The 25,355-nt window shown below is 43.3% G+C and overlaps 1 protein-coding gene across 5 annotated transcripts in view; it reads left to right on the forward strand.

The window, feature by feature from the left end:
• The first annotated feature begins 967 nt into the window (after positions 1-967).
• Positions 968-25,355, forward strand: part of GCNT1 (glucosaminyl (N-acetyl) transferase 1) — a 35,399-nt gene continuing 11,011 nt past the window's right edge. For 3 of the 5 annotated variants that reach the window (XM_065406226.1, XM_065406223.1, XM_065406227.1), the window contains exon 1: positions 968-1,089. The gene's annotated coding sequence lies outside the window, so the exon portion shown is untranslated. Of the gene's footprint in view, positions 1,090-1,286; positions 1,489-25,355 lie in introns of those variants that run through there. The other 2 variants (XM_065406224.1, XM_065406228.1) reach the window with 1 other exon arrangement.

The following is a 25,355-nucleotide window of genomic DNA, read 5'->3' on the forward strand; positions in this document are numbered from 1 at the left end:
GGTTGTGACAGATGATTTGGGGCACTGGGCGGGACAGAAGCAGTGCTCCTTCTAGGTTATATCCCACTTGTTCTAAAATTGATTCAGCTGAACAAGAATTTAAAACAGTGGGAGTCATATTTTAGATAAGGCAGAGGAGCAAAGACCGCAGGGACCCAATTCTGCAGCCACTGAATACTAGTTCAGTGTAATTAACAGAATTTGAATATGTATGTCATCCACAGAACCAAACCTGAAAAGTGAGCATCTGCTGCTTCTCTCCTGTGGAGTTCATGAACTCTGTGGGAGAGGGCAGAGATCCCCCATCATCACCTCTGGAATTTCTCAACGCCACAGCAGGGAAGTCTGTGCTGCTTCTCTTCATAAATTGCAGGAAGCCTGCAGGAGAGAAGCTCCCCTCCTGAGAAGCAGAGCCTTGTAGAAAACACACAAATATCAATCCCTTACCATGTCAAGTGTGGAAATAGTGAGGCTGGGGATAGGTGAGTCTCTGGGGAGTGATGTATGTTGGGAATGAGGACTTTTAGGGATATGGGTGAGTTTGGGGGTAGCAGCTGTGAGGGGGTATTGGGGGGCATAGAGGACTGGGAAGGGGGGTAGCAGTGGCTGCAAGGGAGCCTTTGGGGGGGGACACAGAGGACTTTGGGAACCTAGCTAGCAGTGGCTGTGAGAGGCGATGCAAAGGACTGTGGGAGTGGGAGCAGCAGTGGCGGGGGGGGAGCGGGGTATCTGGGAAGTGGAGCTCTTTGGGGGGCGGCTCTGGTTGCTGGGTGGGGGGCAGCGCTAGTGAAGGGGAACCTCGGAAGCGCCTTGATTGGCTGGTCGCTTGAGCAAGGCCATGCCCATCCACCCCCCTTCCGCGCCGCTGGCGGTGTAGCGGGCAGGGGATATAACGAGGCGGGGCGCCCAGAAGCGCTTCTCGGTGAGGGAAAGGAAGTGCTTCCAGCCGCCTGCAAGGGGCGGGCGTTCTCACTCCCCCGGCGCTGGTTGGAGGCTGGGGGAAGTTTGTCTCCGCTGATGCTAGCCCGGCTCAGCTCGTAGCTGAGCAGCAGCTCGCGTTGCTCCTGAGCCACCGGCCGCTCGCTCCAGGTAACTGCTCGGCCCCCTTTCCTCCGGCTCCCCGCGGGCCGGGCTGTGCCAGTCGCGTCCGACGGAGTCTGGCAGCCCGAGCTCTGGCAGGGCTGCTGGCTGCCGCGCCTCTCCGGCTGCGCTGCGGTGGGAGGAGGGGTGACTGGTGCGCACTCCCTAGGGTTGCAGCGGGTCGGGGGCGGGGTGTCGTTTGTTCCCAGCCCGGGCTTTACTCCAGCCAGCCCCTCTTCGTTCACTCCCCTGACCCGGGCGCCCTGCTTGGGTCCGGCAGAAATTGGTCCAGTTCAAGGTCTTCCCTCGCCCACCTGGGCTCTTCATTGACTGGAACACAAGGGTGGTGGAGCCAGGGACCGAGCCCCATCCTGAGTAGCTGAGTCTGTTTGGCCGGGGCAGGCGGTGGTGAGTGTAATGGACGGTCTGTTTCGGTTTTTAAGCCTCCTTTGGTGGAACTCGCATGTTGTTGTAAAGGGCTGCGGGATAACACTTTTTGGTTCTTCGCTTGTCATGGTAGAAACAAGAACCACTCCAATGTGAAAAAGTAGCAATAGGGAGATTTTTAATAACTGCCCCGGCTCCAGTTTCTGGGCCAACGATTCGTGCTCTCTCTCCCTGGTATTATTCTTACTTGGAAAAACACTCTTTCTCCACAGCACTATGAAGTAGAAGCTATTTTAATGAAGTTGAAATTTACCAGGTTGTTCATCTGCTATTGTCCGAAAAAAATATTTCTGGAAACTTTGTTCTGTTTCAAATAGGAGTGCTTTTAGCCGTTTAACTAGTGGCTCTCCAGGTTTGTTGTTGTTGCTAACACTGTTGGCAACTTGAATGAATAAATAGGGTGAACCGTACAACAGTCAATCTTCTCCACATATGAAACCTTGCAGAGGTATAACAGACTTTTTACGTGAACCTTTTTTTGATCTAAGGTTAAACAATAATAACCCCTTTATTTCTGGGATTTCTGCAAACATTGCTATCTACTTTGAGCCATGTCTACATAATATTATTTAAGGGCTAAAACATCTTGGCAATGGGCATGGGTTAGAGAACAGACTTTTTATTTTTAAGGAATAGCATTCCTGTTTTCTGTCGAGGTTGGTAAAACAGAGCAGAGTCTGAAGAAACAGATTTGAGGGCAACAGTTTAGAAGGCTGTAAGTGGCTTTCTGGGATCTAAGCCTGGTGAGTGGTTTCAAACCTTAACAGGCAGCTCAGTATACCACTGGCATTTTGCCCCCTTTTCAAGGCTGTTCTGAAAAGTAAATCTTTTTGCTGGAAGGCGGTGAGGTCAATGACTTTTAAAGAGCAGTATGAGTTACCTGTTTGGAGTATTTGCAATTCCAAACAGGTTTCTTAAATGGGGGGTTTCAGGTAGCTGATTTCAAGTTTGGCAAGAAATAACACAGAGGCTCTGTGGAACCAGAAAAGGGTTTTTAGCACTGTAGCTGTTGGATATTTTGTCATTGAGCTGAAACCTCTCTTGTCTTTAAAAGTCAATAGACCCTGTGACGGGTTGGAATACAGAAACCCCCTTGGGAGCTGCCACCCGATGTGCCAAGACTACCCCTGCTCCTGTTTTCCCTGCCAGCTCTGGACTCCAGCACCCTGTCTTGCTGAGCCAGACACTCCAGTCTGCTCTAACAAAGACTCAGGGTCTGAATCACTTGTCCTAAAGCTGTCTTACTTGATTTGTCTCTTAAGTCCAGGCTGGTGGGCAGCCTTTTCTTTTTCCAGGTCAGCCTTTTCCCAGGCAAATTGTACATCAGTTTCCATTTGTCTTCCCTTGAGACCACCACTCGATGAGCTGGGATACCACAGAGAACACCCTCCTGCCAGAACAGGCACCCCTCCACTCCTGTCTTGCTAAATTAGACACTCCAGTCAGCTTCAGCACAGACAGAGGTTGGGCCACACCCATCTGCAGCTCAGTGAAACTGAGATGCACTCAGCTCAGGGGCTTCTTAGTTAACAGAGACATTCCCAGCGCCCATTGTTCAGTCTTTCTGGGCAATTTGCAACTTGTGTAGTTTTAGCTTCTTCTGATCTTCCTTCTTACTTATTTTGCTTCCTTTTCTGTCCCTACTTCCCTTTCCTGAAATAAGCAAACAGAAAATAACAAACCAGTAACCACTTTGTCTGTTCTCCAGCCACCACACTTAAAACTCACTTAAAATCACTACCAGTATCTCAAAGCAATCAGCTGTGCACAGATCCTGCTCGACTACGCCACTGTGACGGGTTGGATCACAGAAACCCCCTTGGGAGCTGCCACCCAATGTGCAAAGACTACCCCTGCTTCTGTTTTCCCTGCCAGCTCAGGATTCCAGCACCCTGTCTTGCTGAGCCAGCCACTCCTGTCCGGCTCTAACACAGGCCCCGGGTCTGAATCACTTGTCCCAAAGCTGCAAGTTTACCTGAAACCAGCTCACAGGAGTGTGCTTGTCTTTAGCACTCAGATGCCCAACTCCCAATGGGGTCTAAACCCAGATAAATCCGTTTTACCCTGCATAAAGCTTATGCAGGGCAAACTCATAAATTGTTCGCCCTCTATAACACTGATAGAGAGATATGCACAGTTGTTTGCTCCCCCAGGTATTAATACATACTCTGAGTAAGTTACTAAATAAAAAGTGATTTTATTAAATACAGACAGTAGGATTTAAGTAGTTCCAAGTAGTAACAGACAGAACAAAGTAAGTCACAAGCAAAATAAAATAAAATGCGCAAATCTATGCCTAATCAAACTAAATACAGATAATCTCACCCTCAGAGATGCTTCAGTAAGTTTTTCTCAGACTGGACACCTTCCAGGCCTGGGCACAATTCTTTCCCCGGGTACAGCTCTTGTTCCAGCTTAGGTGTTAGCTAGGGGATTCTCCATGATGGCTCCTCCCCCTCTCTGTTCTCTTCCACCCCTTTATATATCTTTTGCATAAGGCGGGAACCCTTTGTCCCTCTGGGTTTCCACCCCCTCCCCTCACTGGAAAAGCACCAGGTTAAAGATGGATTCCAGTTCAGGTGACATGATCACATGTCACTGCAAGACTTCATTACTCACTTGTCAGCACACACATATACAGGGAGACTCACAGGTAAACAGCCATCTGCAGACAATGGGAGTCATCAAGATTCCAAACCATCATTAATGGCCCACACTTTACATAATTACAATAGGCCCTCAGAGTTACATTTTATATTTCTAGTTTTAGATACAAGAGTGATACATTTCTACAAATAGGATGATCACACTCAGTAGCTTATGAGCTTTGTAATGATACCTTACAAGAGACCTTTTGCACAAAGCATATCCCATTTGCATTATAGTCACTTATTATCAAATTTTTTATAAAACTATCCCAGTTACATTATATTCACTTATTATCATGTTTTTATAAAACCATATAGACTGCACAACGTCACAGACCCCTTCTGCCTCTGTGAAGTAGGGAAAAAACATACTAGTGATGGAAGTCAAGTTATGGTACAAAAAAATTTGTCGGAAGATAAATATTTTGGATATTACATTACTACTTAACTTTCTATCCTCTTTGCATCCGAAGAAGTGGGTTGTAGCCCACGAAAGCTTATGCTCTAATAAATTTGTTAGTCTCTAAGGTGCCACAAGTACTCCTGTTCTTTTTGCGGATACAGACTAACACGGCTGCTACTCTGAAACCTATCCTCTTTGGGAGTCTCCAGTGCCCTGTAAGGGTTCACAACTCTCTTTCCCACTCTAACCTTTCTAGTGTCCTCAGATGTCAGTCCTTAAGATAATGAGGTGGTACCAGAAAGAATCTGTATTATCAGTGATGGGCTTCAGTTGCTTGGGGCACTTCTAGTTGAGTGATATGTAACACTCCTTTCCCTGAGGCTAAGCACATCTCAGAGAATTTTTCCATGCTCCATTAGCCTGGTTGAGGATAAGACAAAGATCAGAGGCCAAAAATCTGCTGTTTTTACACCAACTACTAACTTCAGTGAAGTGGACTGCTCAGTGGGACTAACTGCATGAATAAAAATGTTCACCAGTTTGAGCAAAGGGCTTAGAATCTGCCCTGCTGAGTTTACACTGGTATGCTGGAGCAAAATTCAGTTCTTAAAATCTTTCATCACAGTGGAGAATTTCCTACCTGTCTTTCAGACAAAGCTTTTAAAACCTTCCTCTTGCCACCCCCCCCCAAAAGAAATCTAAAGGTTCTATTCCAGTTGCAGCATGTTAAATTACTGAAATCTGACTTCCTAGAACTGCTGCTGCTACTGAGGGCTTGTCTACACTGTGACTTGTCCAAAAATTTTGTCTTTCACGGGTACTTAAAAAAGCCCCCCTTAAAAAAGCCCCCCCCCCAAAAAAACAAAAGTTTTGCCGATGCAAGTGGCAGTGTGACCGTGGCTTTGTCAACAGGGCGACAAACCTAAAGCCGCGCTGGAAGTATTTTGTCCTCAAAAGTGCTGACAAAATACCGATAGAGAACATTTACACACGCTGACTTTTAGGGACAAGGCTGTGTCGACACAGCCTTGTCGCTAAAAGCTGCATTGTGTAGACAAGCCCATAGGAGAGGTAATTCCCCAGGAATTCAGCATGCCAATTAGCAGCATTGATGTAGTTTATCCGATACTAGTCAGCATTATTCAGCTCCAGGAAAGCTTACTGTGGTTTTTAACCTTATCACTAAAAACAGCATGATAAGGAAACTAATTGGGATCCTTAATTAAACAAACAAAAGTAAAAGTGAGGGAGAGGAAAATTGAAAGCAGAAAAAAGTATCTCCATACCCTTCAACAGAATATAGAGCCTTTCAGAATGCCAATAGCATCCAATGAGCCAGAGTTTTGCAAAACATGTAAATGCTATCCTGGAAAAGTCTGGCTTGCTGACAATAAAATTTTCTAAAATTTCATTTAATCTATGATAATTGTTCACATCTTTCATAAGGTTTTATGCATAAGTGAAGAATGCCTGTGCAAGTATGCTGCAAATGTCTGTTAGGAGGGCAATAACAATAAGGCAAGCACAGTTTTCCATATAGAGAAAACTGAAAGTTTTCAGGTAACTTTGTTTTGTTTTAAGTATGGTTTGCCTGTGGATGCTAAAAATGGGCCAACACAGATTTGCATGATCATGTGTTCTAAGAAATACTTCGGGACAGGTGGGTTACATAAAATATCTGTCTAATTTCAAAGCAGTGTTTTCTTATTATGTTAATGAGACTTCTATTTCTTGCACTGTTTTTAACTGTCTTCAATTGGTGTATAAGAGGCTGATAGACCTGTGTGAATAACTGATTTCTTCAGTTTGCTGGCAGTCCGAAAAGTCAAAAGAAAAAGAGAGTGGTTTCGGTTGAACTGAAATGTTTGGGCATTTTCAATAAATCAAAAAAAGTCATTTCATTCAATCCAAAACAAAACATTTAGGTTTGGAGAATTTTAGCCTTTTTTTTTTTTTTTTAAATTAAAAGCAAAATAAATGAAGAGCTGGATAACGTGGTGGTGGTGCTAGTACCTTACCTCTCTCCTGTTTACCCAATGGCCTTGTTGTTAGGGCACTCCCTTGAGATATGGGATTCAAACTGCTCTGTAGCAGGGACTAGCCAATGGGCCCTACAGAAAAGGGTGAAATCCTGACTCCATTAAAGTCAATGGCAAAAAGTTCCATTTATTTTAATGATGCCAGGATTTCCCCCCAGATATCTGGATAGGCACCGTATAAGAATCTAGATTTTGAGAGTGAGGGGCAATGTTAATTTAAAGAAACTGTCATATTTGCTGCTTACCTCCCAGGTGCAAGAAGTTTGGATTTGTATTTGACAGTTGTATCTTTTAGCATTGCTGCAATTAAAGTTGGAGGTACCTACATTAGAAATTTTTTTGGAAGGAAAAAAATCCCCACTGTTTCTACTGTTGGTGTAGCTCCACTGGTGCGAGCACTAGTGTAGAAAGGGGTCTTAAACACCATGTTAGGGTAGTCAGTGTTTTAAACAATGTCCTCTAACTAGGCTTAAAAAAGAAAAGGCCTATCCAGCATTGTACTTAATATGTCAGTGGCCACTGGTGCCCTATCTAAACTAGCTCTCTCACTAGTGAGATTTTAGCAGTAATTCCTTTTATATAGATAAGGACACTGTGTTGGTGTATATAATGGCCATTGCCTGACAGAAAGGGTCAATATTTATTTTTTAAAGCTTAACGCCTTGTCTTTGTTGCTAAAAAACGCATACCTTTTACCTTGCAGTAACTATTGTGTGAGAGAGATACAGTGAAAATGAGCCACTTTTCCTTATGATAAAACTAGGGCTGTCAAACGATTAAAAAAAATTTTTTTTTTAAATCATGCGATTAAACAATAATAGAATACTATTTATTTAAATATTCTGGATGTTTTCTACATTTCAAATATATTGATTTCAATTGCAATACAAAATACAAAGTGTACAGTGCTCTCTTTATATTTATTTTTATTACAAATATTTGTGCTGTAAAAAAATAGTATTTTTCAGTTCTCATATAAGTACTGTAGTGCAATCTCTTTATCATGAAAGTTGAACTTGTTGTTGTAGCCGGTGTTGCAAGATACGTGCCACATGCAATAAAGATGCATATGTCCCTTCATCTTCAACCACCATTCCAGAGGACATGCGTCCATGCTGATGATGGGTTCTACTTGCTAACGATCCAAAGCAGTGCAGACCAATGCATGTTCACGTTCACCATCTGAGTCATATGCCACCAGCAGAAGGTTGATTTTCCTTTTTGATGGTTCGGGTTCTGTAGTTTCTGCATTGGAGTGTGGGTCTTTTAAGACTTCTGAAAGCATGTTTCACACCTCGTCCCTCTCAGATTTTGGAAGGCACTTCAGATTCTTAAACCTTGGGTTGAGTGCTGTAGCTATCTTTAGAAATCTCAGATTGGTACCTTCTTTGTGTTTTGTCAAATCTGCAGTGAAAGTGTTCTTAAAAAGGAACAACATGTGCTGTGTCATCATCTGAGACTGCTATAATATGAAATACACGTCAGAATGTGGGTAAAACAGAGCAGGAGACATCCCCCAAGGAGTTCAGTCAAAATTTTATTAATGCATTATTTTTTTTAACAAGCATCATCAGCATGGAAGCATGTCCTCTGGAGTGGTAGCCGAAGCATAAAGAGGCATACAAATGTTTAGTATATCTGGCATGTAAATACCTTGCAATGCCAGCTATAAAAGTGCCATGCAAACACCTGTTCTCACTTGCAGGTGACATTGTAAATAAGAAGCCAGCAGCAGTGTCTCCCATAAACATAAACAACCTTGTTTGTCTTAGCGATTGGCTGAATAAAAAGTAGGACATAGTGGACTTGTAGGCTCTAAAGTTTTACATTATTTTGTTTTTGAGTGCAGTTATGTAACCAAAAAAAATCTACATTTGTAAGTTGCACTTTCACGATAAAGAGATTGCATTATGGTACTTGTATGAGGTGAATTGAAAAATATTTCTTATTTTTACAGTGCAAATATTTGTAATAAAAATAATATAAAGTGAGCACTGTACACGTAATGTTCTGTTGTAATTAAAATCAATATATTTGAAAATGTAGAAAAACATCCAAAAATAGTTGTTAAATTTCAATTGATATTCTATTAACAGTGCGATTGAAACTGATTAATTGTGATTAAGGTTTTTTAATAGTGATTCATTTTTTGAGTTAATCTGTGATTAATCAGTAGCCCTAGATAAAACAAAAGTGTCTTGTCTTCACTGTGGTTTTCACCTCAAAATAGCTCAGATACATTAGATAGGGCAAGGTAAAAAATCCTTTTTTTAAGCAGTGAAGACAAGGGCATGTTCTTCAGGGCAGGGCCTGTTCTCTATGACCTTGTCTCCACTAGTGTCTTGTTCTTAAATTTCCCACTGTTCTGGCAGGTGCAGCTCTACCAGCACAAACAGTAGTGTAGATAAGGCACTGGTAACTGCATTTTAACCTTGGTGTTGTCTAGACCCTGTTCTGAGCAGGATCAGATGATGCAATAGTTAAAATACCCACTGTCAGTCTGTTATTACTTTTGGCATAGCTGCTCTTGGTGGAGTTGCACTGATAGCTGCAGTAATGGAAAATTAAGAGGAAAACGTCTAGTGTAACTAGACATTGATCCAATAAAATATATTACCCCCCCCCCTTGTCTCCTCCTTTGGGTTGGACTAATCAGATGCTGTTCTACAGCTGCGTCATAGAATACATTTTCCTGAACCAATCCTATAGTCCCAAGATTTTTAAAACATGAGCTATCTCCCTCCTCCCCTATAACTGCCTTATTAATATCTAAAAAAACAGACCCAAGCATCTTTCCTGCCATGTAGCACTTTTACACAGGTGCTTATAAAGATTAAAACCATAAGCCCTTAGTAACAAACAGTTTTTAAACGTTTTTTCCTATGCTTTTGGTGAGGACAGTTTGAAGCTGCAGCAAAAGCAGCTTTGTTAGCCAGTGAATTAGGGATAAGGAAGGCTGTTAGCTGTCCAGAACATAGAAGAGATAAGAGGTTTGTTTCTTTTCAAATTTTTGAACAAAAGCTTGTAAAAGTTATATTCAGTTTTGTAAAGGAATAAAACTCTGTTATAATCACTTGAAAAGACAAGCCCTTTATTTATAGGTGTTTTATTAAAACACGCGCATGCAGAAATAGCCCAGGGTTAAAACCACAGACAACTAGTTTATCAAAGTAAATTATAGTAATAAAAAAAGTTTTCCCCTATGCTTTTGCTAACATTGATTATTTTTTAGTGAGGACAAGTTGAAGAAGCCTTTCTAAATTAGTGGATTAGGCTTGTCTTTCAAAGAGGTTTTCTTTTCTATCTGAAGACACATACCTTCATTTAGTACTTTTGCATATGTATTTCAATAAAAAATTAGCACACAGAAGCATCCGAGGGTTAAAACCATGGACAAACTGTTTCTAAAAGTAATTTATAGTGATAAAGTGTATATAATTCACTGAGTATCAATGGACTTCCTTTTGTTTTGTTTGTCCTCAGTACATAGTAGCGGTAGGCACTGAAGCTGTTTAACCTACTAAGTAACAGCAGCTTGAAACTGACATGGTTGTTTCATTGTTACTACCCAGAAAGCTTTTGAGCAGTAATGGAAATTACCATTTTTTAGGGTTTGTTTACACTTGGAAATTTCTGAAATAGCTATTCTAGAATAATTCCCCACATGGACATTTATTATTCCAGAATAGCTATTTTGGTAAATTTCCAAGTCTACTTATCCTTACCAATGCTGCTGCTGTTTCACTGAGACATAAGCAGGAGCACCACAGCATTCTGTCTGCAGACTCAGGAAGACAGGACTGCATTGGCTTATACTCTGTTTGTTTATATCTGGAAGACTATCCTGGTAAATATATATATGAATGACTCTAGGAGCTCCTTTATGCCAGCTGGCAAAGGGCACGTGCAATACACTGTTGTCAGAATATTTAGCCAAATAGTGTCTTGTAAGTTATCGTATAATTAGTTACATACGGGACATTAATATCATTGTGTGATGTATGTATGGTTAGTGTGTAAAGGGTTATGTAAGTATGCTGGAAACATGTTACTAAAATATGGCCAGACAAGGCAATCTGTGTGGATAAACAGGTTTATTCCACACAAAGGAATGTGGATTTGCCAGTGTTCTTGGAAACTGTGGAAGGTGAATCTTTCAGCTGGGTGGGTTGAAGATGCTGAGAACTGACTAGTGGGAAATTGCCTGAGACCAGGATAGTAAACTGTTACATTTTAAACACTAGGAAGTATATTTCTTTACTTTGTTTGTAACTATAGCTCTTTTTTTCTCTTGCTTATTATCACTTAAATCTGGTCTTTGTTACTAAACTTATGTTTAGTTTTACTATTAACTATGTCAGTGTTGTGTGTTAAATTGGAATGTGTCATCCTCAGTGAGCCAGTAGGCTGGTCCAGGTATACCATCTCTTTGGAGACAGTGGACTTCATAGTTTATGTGAATGTTCAGTGAGACAAAGGGGACACTACAGAAAGACCTCTTTGGGAGAACTTGGGAAATGGAGTTCACTGAATGTAACCTGCAAGGTAAGATTTAGACTGGCAGTGTCTCAAGGAGTTTTCTGGCAAGGCAGACTGTTGTGGCATAGATTATAAATTGGCCATCAACAAGTTTAGGCTGGAAATTAGGTGAAGGTTTCTAACCATCACAGGAGTAAAGTTCTGGAACAGCCTTCCAAGGGGAGCAGTAGGCACAATAATCCTAATAGTATTCAAGACTGAGCTTGATAAGTTTATGGAGGGGATGCTAAATAAGACTACCTACAATGGCATGTAGCTGATCTGTGACTGTTAATAGCAAATATCTCTGACCATTGATGGGACACTAGAATGGGAGAGTTACTACAGAGAATTCTTTTCCAGATATCTGGCTGTTCGGTGTTGCGGACATGCTTGGGATCAAGCTGACTGCCATATTGGGGGCCAGGAAGGATTTCTCCTCTAGGTCAGATTGGCAGTGACACCCTGAGGTTTTTTTGCTTTCCTCTGCAACATGTGGCAACAGTTAAAAGTAGAGTAAATGATGGATTCTCTGTAACTCAAAGTCTTCAAATTCTGATTTGAGAACTTCAGTAACACAGCCAGATATTATAGGGCTATTACAGGAGAGGATCAGCGAGGCTCTGTGGCCTGCAATGTGCAGAAGATTAGACTAGATCATGATGGTACCTTCTAGCCGTTGAGTCTGAGTCTTTGAGAGCTGTCTTAAGCTATGTCTACACTATGCAACTTTTAGCGACATAGCTGTGCCGCTAAAAGGTGCACAGTGTAGCTGCTGTTTGTCAGCGGGAGAGAGATCTCCCGCTGACAAAGCACAGTTCACATTGGCGCTTTTTGTCTGTAGAACTTTTGTTGTTCGGGGGGAGAGGGAAGCTTCACACCCCTGAATGACAAAAGTTTTTACTGACGAAAGTCCAGTGTAGACAGGAGCGGCGCCAGGGTTTTTGGCGCCCTAGGCAGGGGTTCTTCCGTGCTCCCGGTCGTCGTCAGCAATTCTGAGTGTAGACAAACCTTTGTTTCAGCTCCAGCAAAGCTCTCTAAGGCAAAGAGGTAACACAATGGGTTACAGTTTTGGGCTCCCAGAGGAGAGCATCACAATATATGGGCTAGAAATATAACTTTAATCCAAATTTAAGTTTGTTTGTTTTTAAAACTAATGCTTAAATCCTGCCAAAATGGTGGTGTAGAGTCCCTTACTTACAAGGCACACTTATCATCTGCAGTGGTGAATTGATATTTTAGGCCTGCTCTACACTACAAAGTTACGTTGATATAAGCTGCCTTGTGTCAACCTACTTGTGCATGTGTCTCCACTTAAGAGGGCTCATTACACCAACATAATAACACCACTTCAATGAGCAGTGCCGAGTCAAGATTGATATACGGAGTTTGACATTGCGTTACTCTGTCGACCCTAACAATCCTCCAGCAGCAGCTTTCCCATAATGCCCAACGACTGCTCTGGTCTCCATTGTGAAGCCCTTCCCATCCCCGCCCCCTTTGCAAGCCCTGCGAATTTCTGAAATTCCTTTTCCCGATTACCCGGCTTGGAGAGAGAACCTAGCAGCTCTCTGTTGTTGCATAAAGCTGCGGGCGGCCATGCAAATATAAACAAACTGGTGGCCTGCCAGTGGATTACCCTGACAGGCCGCAAGTTGCCCACCACTGATGTACATGCTCCAGCCTAGAGTAGACAAGAGATATTAGCTCCTGGGCCTGTGGGGAGAAAAGGCTGTGTAAGCACAGCTCTGAGCCAGCCATAGAAATGTGTATATCAAAGAGCAGATATATCCAGCACCATCCTGCACAACACCGTTGATACATCCGAGGGCCCCGAGTCACAGGCCCCTGCTGTGAACAGCGAGGAAGAGGAGGAGGATGGGGCGGGGGGAAGAAGAAGGTGACCAGGGGATCCAGCTGTAGAGTGAGCCAGGATATTTTTGACTCCACTGCAGTCCAGCCACATGGCATCAGGGGCCACAGTGCTACCTCTACAACTCCGCCCCAACTTCACATTAAAGACAATCACAACTTCACATCACTGACCTGTGAAAGCCATGATTGGTGTAGGTGTAGCTGAAGTGGACATGAATTCTCTTTCCCCTTCATAAATTCTGTTTTAGTAAGTTTTGAATATATTTGTTTTAAAATGTCAAGGTTTCTTGTAGGGCTGTCAAGCGATTAAAATATTAATCATGCTAAACAATAATAGAACCCCATTTATTTAAATATTTTTGGATGTTTTCTACATTTTCAGATATATTGATTTGAATTACAACACAGAATACAAAGTGTACAGTGCTCACTTTATATTTATTTTTTATTACAAATATTTGCACTGTAAAAAACAAAAGAAATAGTATTTTTCACTTCACCTTATACAAGTACTGTAGTGCAATCTCTTTATCAGGAAAGTGCAACTTACAAATGTAGATTTTTTTTGTTTGTTTGTTACATAACTGTTCTCAAAAACAAAACCATGTAAAACTTTAGAGCCTACAAGTCCACTCAGTCCTACTTCTTGTTCAGCCAATTGCTAAGACAAACAAGTTTGTTTACATTTACAGGAGATGCTCCTGCCTGCTTCTTATTTATGTCACCTGAAAGTGAGCACAGGCACTCGCATGGCACTTTTGTAGCCGGTGTTGCAAGAATTTATGTGCCAGATATGCTAAACATTCATATGCCCCTTTATGCTTCAGCCACCATTCCAGTGGATATGTATGCTTCCATGCTGATGATGCTTGTTAACAAATAATGTGTTAATTAAATTTGTGACTGAACTCCTTGGGGGAGAACTGTGGGTCTTCAGCTCTATTTTACCTGCATTCTGCCATATATTTCATGTTATAGCAGTCTCAGATGATGACCCAGCACATGTTTGTTTTTAAGAACAGTTTCACACCAGATTTGACAAAACACAAAGAAGAGGGGGACCTCTTCTCCCTCGTCCCCTGCAGAGGAATTCCAAAGAATTAAGAAACAGCTATGATGACTAATGCTAAATGCTTCTATTTGATTTTTATTTTAAAAATTAGCCTGTGAAAACATGTCTTTTTGTTTAGATATACGTCTCCATAATAGTTTCAAGTGTGGTGGGTTTTCTTTAAATTATGAGACAGAAAACTCATTAGATGCTAAAGCTTCAAAAAAAAGTTTCTATTTGAATTGAACTTGTAAGTTTTGAGGAAAATCTAAGGCCCTTGGTCCTGCAATGGGATGCCAGGGGACACACCTCTGTGCCTATGTGGAGACTAGTGACTTCCAAGTGGTCTGCCCTCACATCTCATTAAAGGACTGGGGCCTAAATCTGTAACCTAATAGTAACTGATATAATTCTAGTTATGACTAATATTTGTACTTCCCTAACAGAGATTGAAACCTCTGTAACTGAATACATTCACATGTAATGAACTGCTTATCTCTCTAAAGTCATACCTAATTCATGGCCATTTACATCTGTGTTGAGTAATGGAAAATGCTGAGCTGTATTAACATATCTCCTCTCCGTGGCAACACACATCCCGTCAGATAACATTGCTGCTGTATATAGCTATATGCATCCGAAGAAGTGGGCTGTAGCCCACGAAAGCTTATGCTCTAATAAATTTGTTAGTCTCTAAGGTGCCACAAGTACTCCTGTTCTTTTTGCGGATACAGACTAACATGGCTGCTACTCTGAAACCTGATTGCTGCTGTGGTTCACCAATTAGTTTCTCTCTCTCCCCCCCCCCCCCTTCTGAAGAATAAATGTTCTACATAGTATGCTGCAACCAGCAGCAATGCAGGATTTCCACTGTATGTGCTGTGGTACACCAGTCCCCTCGGTGCAGGTTAGCATGCTATTGTGTAACAAGTTCAGAGGTGAGCTCTTGGGGCTCCAAATGCTGTGTTCAATGGGTTCTAGTCCTTGGTGGGTTCCTGTAAAAACTCAGTTTCCAGTGAAATAAATAAATTGTGCAAATACCGTAGGTACAACTTCTTCTGTGATTACAATAAATGACATAAAAACTCTAAGCCAGTCCAGTCCAGGGGTAATAAAACCAGAGTCTGACTGGAACACCTTCACATCAGTTTCTTGCCTGCATGTTGCAATCCTGTGTACTTCAGCTGCTGGCCTTCTTCCCACAACAGGCAAGTCTCTGCCAAGCTCAGAATCTCCCAGGTCCCAGCTCTCAGGCTATCCATTGTTTGGTCTTTCCTCAGGAGCCATCTTCCTGCGTGCTGTCTCCAGCCTGCTCTCCTGTGGGGTCTGGCTGTGTCCTGAGCCAGGTCTGTTCTGACCTCAGGATGTACTGACCTTTAATACAGTGCCCAGCAATGAGCCAGCAGTTTCATTACTATACCTTTATATTTTTCTGCTGGTCTGAGAACACACTTTGTTTTGGTTCTTTAAAGGTATTAACCGCTCACTGTGCCAGTACCCCATAATTCTTAATATCCTCATGAAATGGTTTAAAAGTGACATGTAGAACAGAATGCTCTGTTTAATCTTTTCTAAGGAAGAATTTCCATATGTTTTAGCTCAGTTTGATTTAATCATTTATTCTTGTAACCACTGGCAACAAAGCACTGGGAATCTTGGAACATCATGGAAGTGTGGTGCCTTTTGCTTGGACTGTTATAGGGTAAATACTGTGGTGTGAGACTTGTCTGCGCAGATCAACTACTGGCATCCTTTATTAGGTATTGGTAGCCAGCAACAATGTATAGACGGAGAAGTGTAATAAGTTGGTATTCTCTAAGGGGGGGGGGGGGTAAATGAAGCAAGTATTACTAAAGGGGATATTCAGAGTTGTTAACCTTGTGAAAGTACAAACCTTGGAAGGAAGTGGGACATTGCCATGGATTGAGAGAAAGTGGTAGTCCCAGAGAATATTAACGAACAGTTCTTTCTGTCCCCAGACACATAAATCAGGTAAAATTAGTAAAGGAAATAACCATCTTAGGGCTTGGCTACACTTGCAAGTTAGAGTGCATTAAAGCAGCCCCGGGCGCCCTAACTCCTGAGGTGTCCATACTGGCAAGACACACAGAGAGTGCCTGGTCTCTACAGCTGGAGCGCTCCTGGTAATCCACCTCCACGAGAAGCATAAAGCTTGCTGTGCCCTGGCTGAAACGCCCCGGGCATCAATGTGGATGAGGTGTTGCATTACTGCACTGTGATTGGCCTCCAGAAACGTCCCATAATCCCCTGAAGTCAAGTGGCCACTCGTCTCATTGTTTTGAAATCGGCTGCAGGCATGCAGATATCCCCTTTCAAAGAGCCGGCATGCTTATCTCCTCCGGGACAAAGCAAACCATTAGTGTGGAATGCTGCTATTGTGAGTGTGTGTGGGAGGGGAGGGGAGGAGAGGAAAGGAGGTATGCTGCTGTCTGAACTTACAAGACAGCATGTTGACACACTCTCAGCTCCCCAAAACACTGTCTCTCCCCCCACATACACACAACACACTCCCTGTCACACTCCACCCCCGCCCCCCATTTGAAAAGCACGTTGCAGCCTCTTGCACACTAGGATAGCTACCACAATTCATTGCTCTTTATGGCATTGCAAGAGCTGCTAATGTGGCCACGCCAATGTGCTTGCAGCTGACAGTGTAAACACATGGCAGTGTTTTCCCTGCTGCGGTCTCTGAAGGCTGGTTTAACTCCTAGCACTCTACGTCTGCAAGTGTAGCCAAGCCCATAGACTGGTTTACAGGATGAGGTAAGGCCACTTGCTAACTTCAACTTGATACTCAAAGCAAGATGTGAGTTGGCAGGAAAGAGAGCCAAAAGCTAACTAAAGTTTTTAGAACATTTTTGCCATCTTAAAATTTATGGCCCAGATTCAGTTCCAGCAGAATTCAGGGAAAAGGCTGGCACCATTAAGTGATTTGTCACATTGTACCCCCCTATATTTGGAGTTTGGACCCTTGTTCAAGCTAGAGCAATCCTTAGGCTGCTTGCTGTTGTATTAAGCTGCCTAGGTCCCAAAGGACTATTCCAGCAGCTGAGAACAGTTTGAGTCCAGCAGGGCTCCACCCATGTACCCTACCTTTGGGACTTCATGGGGGAGAGATGTAGAGCCATTATACTAGTTTTAGACCACCTCAGGAGTCTCATGTATCTGGTAATCCCCAGTGTCTGGATCCAACACTTGACAGCCCCTTAGTGCTAGCATGATATAATTAGCAATTAGGCCCTGTAACTGTAACCTAAAACTGGTCTTGGTGAAATTATATTGGTCTTTTGAGTCTTTATTTTAAAACTACTAGTGAAGTATTTTATTGAATGTTAAACTTACTTGCTTTGGGTTTTTATAGTGGGACAAAGGATCTAATCCTGAGGCTGAAGTAGTTATGGTACATTAAGTGGCATGGTACTAAATCTCACTACTTAAACACTTATTTTTTTACCTCACTTATGCTTATTCTATTCGGATAACTTCAAAACTTTTACTACAAAAATATTTGCAATACTTGGTGACCAGTCATTTAACAGAGACCTCAAGCAGAGGAGAGTAAATGAGATGTCTATTAAGTAGTGGTCCGCTCCATAGCCCCACTTTCCAAGATTGTGAAGAGGCCCTCTAGGAAAAGATTTTGTGACGTATCTGATAGGTGCGGAAGGAGGAGCGCTGCTGGAAGTTAGACTGAAAGTTACATTTTAGTCGATCTATGTATTCTTTCAGGTGTTAAGTACCAACTATGCCCCACTGGAGCTGATGCATCTACATCTGACCTTTTATTCTTTTTAAAAGAAGGTACCAATGTGAGATTTCTAAAGATAGCTAAAGCACTGGACCTAAGGGTTAAGAATCTGAAGTGCCTTCCAAAATCTGAGAGGGACAAGGTGTGGAGCATGCTTTCAGAAATCTTAAAAGAGCAACAATCCGATGCGGAAACTACAGAACCACCAAAAAAGAAAACCAACCTTCTGCTGGTGGCATCTGACTCAGATAATGAAAATGAACATGCGTCAGTCCACACTGCTTTGGATTGTTACCAAGCAGAACCCATCATCAGCATGGACGCATGTCCCCTGGAATGTTGGTTGAAGCATGAAGAGACATATGAATCTTTAGCGCATCTGGCATGTAAATATCTTGCAATGCTGGCTACAACAGTGCCATGCAAACACCTGCTCTCACTTACAGATGACATTGTAAACAAGAAGTGGGCAGCGTTCTCTCCTGCAAATGTAAACAAACTTGTTTGTCTGAGCAAATGGCTGAAGTAGGACTGAGTGGACTTGTAGGCTCTGAAGTTTTTTTTATTGTTTGAATGCAGTTACTTTTTTGTACATAATTCTACATACGTAAGTTCAACTTTCATGATAAGGAGATTGCACTACAGTATTTGTATGAGGTGAATTGAGAAATACTACCTTTTGTTGTTACAGTGCAAATGCTTGTAATCAAAAATAAATATAAAATGAGCACTGTACACTTTGTATTGTGTTGTAATTGAAATCAATATATTTGAAAATGTAGAATACATCCAAAAATATTTAAATAAATGGTATTCTGTTATTGTTTAACAGTGCAATTAATCGTGTGATTAATTTTTTTAATCGCTTGACACCCTACTAGGAATCTATTTTGAGTGAAGTGTGTGGATATGACTTAAGACTTTGAACTGGTATAAATGAAATTAAGGGTGCAATTCATGCCAGTTCCAAACACTAGAGCTTTTACATGGAGCATTAGCCTGTATGCATAGGCAGTGTGCAGAATGACTATTGGCAACGGAAGAGTTCTTAAAAAATTGAAAACCACAAAATACAGCATCGTGTAAAGGTGACTGGAACTGTAAAAGGAGTCTTCTCAAACTGTGGGAAAAAAACTATTCAGTAAGCTATATTCTTTGTAAACTGGAGAATATGTTGAGGATATTAATGGTAACATTTAATTTTAAGGCTCTTTGGTTCTGGCCACCTGTCAGTATTCCATGGTGAAAGGTGTTTATTGTGGTCTGGTTTAATCTTTCTGAAGGGAAGGCAAACAGTGGTTTTTTTTGTTTTGTTTTTTTGTGTGTGTAAAACTAACGCTCATGCAGCTCTATCAGTACTAGCCACACTGGGAGTGCTATTGTAGACTGGCCACTGGCATTTTTATCATAGCATCCTAAAGTCCTGCTCTGAGTAGGTGTGAAGCTCTTGAGCAGATAAATCGCTTTTTCTATCAACTGAAACTTGACACATGCCACTGTACTTAAATCATATTCTTCTAGTCTTCTTGGAAGAACTGGTAATTCTTCCCTTCAAACATGTTCTACATTTCTAAGCAAACAAGCAGAAATGGTGGTTTGAGGGTAATCTGTAACAGGCTTCAGGTATTGGTTTCTGTAGTAAATAAAAATAATCCATACTCAGTTGACTTTCTCTAGACCCTAAATTCACTTCTTACATAAGAGATACCATTATTGTTTTAATTAGACCACCCTTGTAAGTCTACTAGATGTAGGTACCTGGATATGCTTCTGGTATGAATTTGCCAAATTAAAAAAAAAAAAAAAGTTAAAGCCAGATCAATGTATCACTGTCTTACTTTGTGAATTAGTCATTTTCTTTTTAATTACCGGATATTTCATCTACTACAAGTACTGTAATAGCTTATGAAGATAATGAAGTAATATGCCGCCTCATTACAACAGTGCCTTATATGTAATAATTTGCTGTTAAGTGGGGCCAAACTGTGCAGATGAGCTTCTGCAATTGAGACCATAAATTAGTAGTGTTGGTATACGCTAAAGATCTATTTGGGTAACCCTCTTTTTAATCATGAAATGCTACCAAATGATGATTGTAACCAAATTTGTAAAACTTGGAAAAGCTACATTAAGGTGCATGTGTTCAGTAAAGATTTTATTTCAGTCTTTGACTGGATTTTGAAGTCCTCAGTAGTAATCTGGAATTACTTGACTGGGGGCATCTGAACTATTTCAGAGATAACTATGACAAAACTGAAGAGCTTTGTGGGAAATGGGTGGAATGCTTTTTGCCTCCCAGTATTGTAATGATGGTGTAGTAGTGTAGACTTGTCCTAAGTGAGTAAGAGAAGGCGGTCCCCTGGCCCCACCTGCACTACAGGAAACTACCATCTTTTTTTCTGAGTAGTTCTATTGAATATCTATCTTGAGTACCAAGATTGACTTCAGTAGGGCTACTCAGTGAGCAAGTTACTACTCAATGAGGTGAGAGTGTCAGAACCTGAGCCAGTTGGGAAAGGGTGGGTGGGGTGGCGAGTGCTAAATATTCCTAATGAAAATAGGAAGATGCTCTGGATAATCTAGGTGCATAATGTCTGTGAGGATTTTAGTAGGGTAGGCGGTAAATATAATTTGGGACTTGTCTACAAAAATTCACTATGTTCTGAAATCATCTTTAAGAATCAGTTACACCTTGTCTTCAAATAACATGGCTGTACGTGCTAGTTGGGGTATGTGCGGCCCCCGACCCAGTAACCACTTCAGTTTAGCCCCATTACCTTAAAGGCATTTACTGAGTGTTTTGTATAGATTCTTACTATGATGAACACAGTGTATCTGAGCGCCTTCCAGCAGTGCATTGAGCAACAGGGCTAAGAACTATCACACCTTTCTCTTCTCTCCTCCTTTCCCCAGTGGAAGTGTGTGCATAATAGAAACCTATATTTTATATCATGTGTGTTTTGATTTTTGGAATTTGTGTGCGCGTGTGCATAATATAAACATATTTAAAAACACATGTTGCTATATCTTAGTGAAGACAAGGTCAAATAAATGTGTCTTGCACTTATTGTGGAAGGTGGAAAGGTAGTGATGGTTTTTATTTCCTGTGAATATTCATTCCAAAGTCTTGGGCCAGCCCCCAAGAGAGCTCCAAAATTCAATAGATTACTTCTGTAACTACTGAATTTTTCAGTTTCTTACCAACACTTGATTGATTGAAATGGGTTAAGAACTTTAAATAGTTCTCCAAAAGGGGAGGAGGGGGGAACCTCTCTACCACATCCTTTTCAGTTTTAAACTATCATTGAAGACTTCAAACATTATCTTGCATTTCCACTCTGTTAAAAGGAAATGCTTTCTAGAGAGTCAGACTCTTCCTGTCTTTTTGCTTTTATGCTGTTTTGGTCTTCTTTAAAGCAATTATCAATGTATATCTAATTTGCAAAATCTATTTAGGATTAACTGCCACAAACTGGTATTATGCACAAACTTCATCGACCTTGTATTGTATGTGTGGGCTCGTGGGACCCCCACAATGAGCCGGTTCTGAGAGCGTGCGGAGTCGGTCGACGCTACGCCCGGCTCATGAGACAGCTCATGGTGTCGGACACCATCAGGTGGTCCAGAGACATTTATACGGAACACATCACAGGACACCGTCAATACCACATTGAGGGTATGGCTACACTTGCAGCTGTACAGCGCTGTGAGTTAAACCTGTCTTCGTACAGCCGAGTAGGGAAAGCGCTGCAGTCTGTCCACACGGACAGCTGCCCAGCGCACTGTTGTGGCCACATTTGCGGCACTTGCAGCGGCATTGGGAGCAGTGCATTATGGGCAGCTATCCCACAGAGCACCTCTTCCCATTCTGGCGCCGTGGGTTGTGGGAAGGGGGTGGGGGGTGCGGGGCATTCTGGGTCCTGTCCCAACGCCCCGTGATGCATTGTTTCGCATCCTAGCAATCCCTGTTTCCGTCCACATTTGGCACCATCTTTCAACAGTTTCTGTGCAGCGTGATCTGTGTTCCGTTTCAGTCTGCGGGTAATGGAGCCTGAACTGCTGAGGAGTATGCTGACGAGTCTCGCCAGCACGTCTCGTTTGGCAGTCGAGCTATTCCTTAAGATCCAAAGTGACAGTGAGGAGTCCGATGATGATAGCGAGTCACGTAACGCGTACGACACGAAATTGCTTGTGGCATTCACGGACATGCTCAGCACCGTGGAACGCCGCTTTTGGGCTCGGGAAACAAGCACTGAGTGGTGGGATCAGGTCGTCATGCAAGTCTGGGATGATGAGCAGTAGCTGCAGAACTTTCAGATGAGAAAAGCCACTTTCATGGGACTGTGTGAGGAGTTGGCCCCCACCCTGTGGCGCAAGGACACGAGATTGAGAGCTGCCCTGCCAGTGGAGAAGCGGGTGGCTATTGCAATCTGGAACGGTACAATCACAGATTTGCCTGTGTCCTGTCTGGAGCGCTGTTCAATGAGTGCTGCACTTCAGGATGGCTATACTGCATGGTGATGGGGGTTGAGTGCAGAGGGTAAGGGTTGTAGTTCTCAGGGCTGGTTGGTGAAGATACTGGTGTTGGAGGCAGCTGGTGGCGATAAGAACCCGAATGTTGGGGAAAGTGGGTTGGAAGTGACATGGGGGCACAAGGGAAAGAGTTTTGGGACAAGGGCTGCAGGGGGGGGCGGGCACAGTAGTGCTCCGCCTGCATGGCTACGAGCGCCTGGATAGAGTCCGCTTGGTGCTCCATGATGCTTATCAGCTGCTCCGTGCTTTGCTTCCGGTGCGCTGCATTTTCCTTGCAGATCCTGCTTTTGCTCTCCCTCCACTCCTGCGCTTTTTTAATTCTCTGTAAGAGATTGATGCATCACTTCGTGCAGCATGTCTTCTTTGCTTTTTCGTGGTCTCTTCCGGAGTTTTTGCAGTCTGTCAGCCGATGATAACACGGACAGCTGAGATCTCAAGGTTGCATCTGTAAAGGCAAAATGCAACACTTAACGGAGGCAGCATTGTTTATACCAGACAAAGTAATGATTCCCCCGCACTTAAGGAGGGCGCACACAGTCTACACAATAGCATAATTTTCCCGTCCCAAAGAGAGAGCACATAACCCACGGGAGCCCCAAAATGGTGAGTAAGGGGGACTGATTGTTTCAGGGCTGTACTGTCATCTGGGTTTGTGCCTTGGGGAGAGCCAAGATCTGAAGGGGGCACCTACAGTGAACACTGTCCCAACATTTTCCACAGGAGTTTATCCTGGAAGATATCTCGCTGCTGAGGGTGACCTGGGAAGCAAGGGAGGGTCTTCTACTGCGATGCGGCTTCTGCCCTGGCCCATATGCAGCTTGCCTGTGTGCAGCAATGGTCCTCGCGGCACGGTGGCGCGGACACGTTAGCCTGACTGGGACAAGGACCACGGTGGCTCTCCCAATAAACCTGCGCAAGCACATTGCCCACGTTCTGGATGAGACTTTCGAAGAGATTACCGAGGCCGATTACCGCGATGTGATAGATCACATCAATGCGCTATTCCGCATCTAGGCATGAATGCAGCCCTAATCCTCCTTTCCCGAAAATAAAAGCCGCTTACTGGGAACCTGCTCTTCTGTTTGTCCTCCACCAAGTACCGGCCGCTGCGACTGGCTACCTTTCTCCTGGCTTGAGAAGAGCTCCTGGCTGCATGCCTCCAGTGATTCCGGGGTGTCTCCCCCCGCCCCAGCACGCTCACTCCCACTTTCCTCCTCCTCCTCCTCCTCCTTCTTCCCCCGCTCTGAAGTGTCCATGGTGTTGCTCGGAGTGGAGGTGGGGTCACCCCCAAGTATCGCGTCCAGCTCTTTGTAAAAACAGCAGGTTGTGGGGGCAGCACCGGAGCGGCGGTTTGCCTCGCGGGCTTTGTGGTAGGCATTCCGCAGCTCCTTCACTTTAATCCTGCACTGCAGTACGTCCCGGTCATGGCCCCTTTCCATCATAGCCCTTGATATCTGCCCGAAGGTATCGTAATTCCTACAGCTGGAGCGCAGCGGGGACTGGACAGCTTCCTCCCCCCAAACGCTGATGAGATCCAGCAACTCGCCATTGCTCCATGCTGGGGCTCGTTTGGCGCGTGGAGGCATGGTCACCTGGAAAGATTCACTGATAGCACTCCACACCTGGTTGAGCAAACAGGAAGGGGATTTTTAAAATTCCCGGGGAATATAAAGGGCAGGTCTGACGGTTGGTCAGCTGAGGCCAGGGCAGTAGAGATCGAACTGATGAGCAGAGTGGCTAGAACAGGCATTGTGGGACACTGCCAAATACTTCTGGAGGCCAATCAGAGCGCATTGGGCGGCCACACTGACGCCACAGCACAGCAGCGGCAGCGCAATACTCTTTATTCCTCTCGGGGAGGTGGAGTACAAGCAGCGCTGTAGCCGCGGAGATACAGCGCTGTACATGCCTTGCCAGTGTGGACGGGGAGTGAGTTACAGCGCTGGGGGCAGCTTTATTGCGCTGTAACTCTCAAGTGTAACCAAGGCCTGAATAATCGAGACCACCGACCAGGGAAATAGCCCACTTCCTTCCCTGACGAACCAAGGGACGCACCCCCCCATGTACTCATTCGCTGCACCGATACTGACTTGGACTCCTTATAAATTCCATGAGTGGTGTACCCGAGCCCACTTATCCGCTGAAACTTTAAAAAAAACAACTCTTGCACCCCAATCTGGGTCAATACCGGTTATGTGAACTGTATATATCTCTTCACCCTTGCAACCGATACCTGTAATCCCTCATAACCCAAGCCTGACCCCAGATGTACAGTTCCTTCCCTCTTAACTTGTGTCTATTTAATTTTAAACATTAATTTTAATCCAAGCCACTCCCTTTTTTTGTGGGGGGAGGAATTGCAATAACCAAGCTTGTACATAAAGTCTAAGAAATTATTGGGGAAAGAGGTGGATTTAGATTTGGAGCTGCTCTGTAATTTATGTTCACCTGCTTATTTTTGTTGTATGAATATATTGGTTTACCGTAATAGTCTGAGGGGGAAATCCAGCAGGAAGGGAAAGAAAAGCTCAAGATAAACCACTTCTCAGTAAGCACTTGAGGGCTAAGAGACCATGCCAGGATAGGAAAAAATCCCAGGAATGCAAGAGAGTGAAAGAACTCTGGTAGGTTTTAAAAGCAACACTCAAGATGGGGGGTGGTCATTTGGGAGAACTATCCTGAAACACAGGCACCCATATGTTGCCAAAACAAAAAATGCTGCCAGACTGGGCAGCTGCTGAGTGAAATTGACATAATTCTTGACAGTTTCACAACTGCTGGTCAGTGGTGGGTGCCATAAAACTAAAAAGAATTATGTTAATTTCACTCCACAGTTGCCAGGTCTTCTATGTTGCCGTGTGCTCTGCCCCAGGCCTGGGACCCCTGGACTCCTGGGCCAGATGGTTCACCGGGCTGCAGGAGTTGGCCAGTCAAAGGAGCAAGCTGGCTGAGGAGTCTAGAAACCTTGATCTCTTGGCCAGCCTGCATGGTA

The sequence above is a fragment of the Emys orbicularis genome, chromosome 6 (genome assembly GCF_028017835.1).
Source record: "Emys orbicularis isolate rEmyOrb1 chromosome 6, rEmyOrb1.hap1, whole genome shotgun sequence".
NCBI lineage: Eukaryota > Metazoa > Chordata > Testudines > Emydidae > Emys > Emys orbicularis.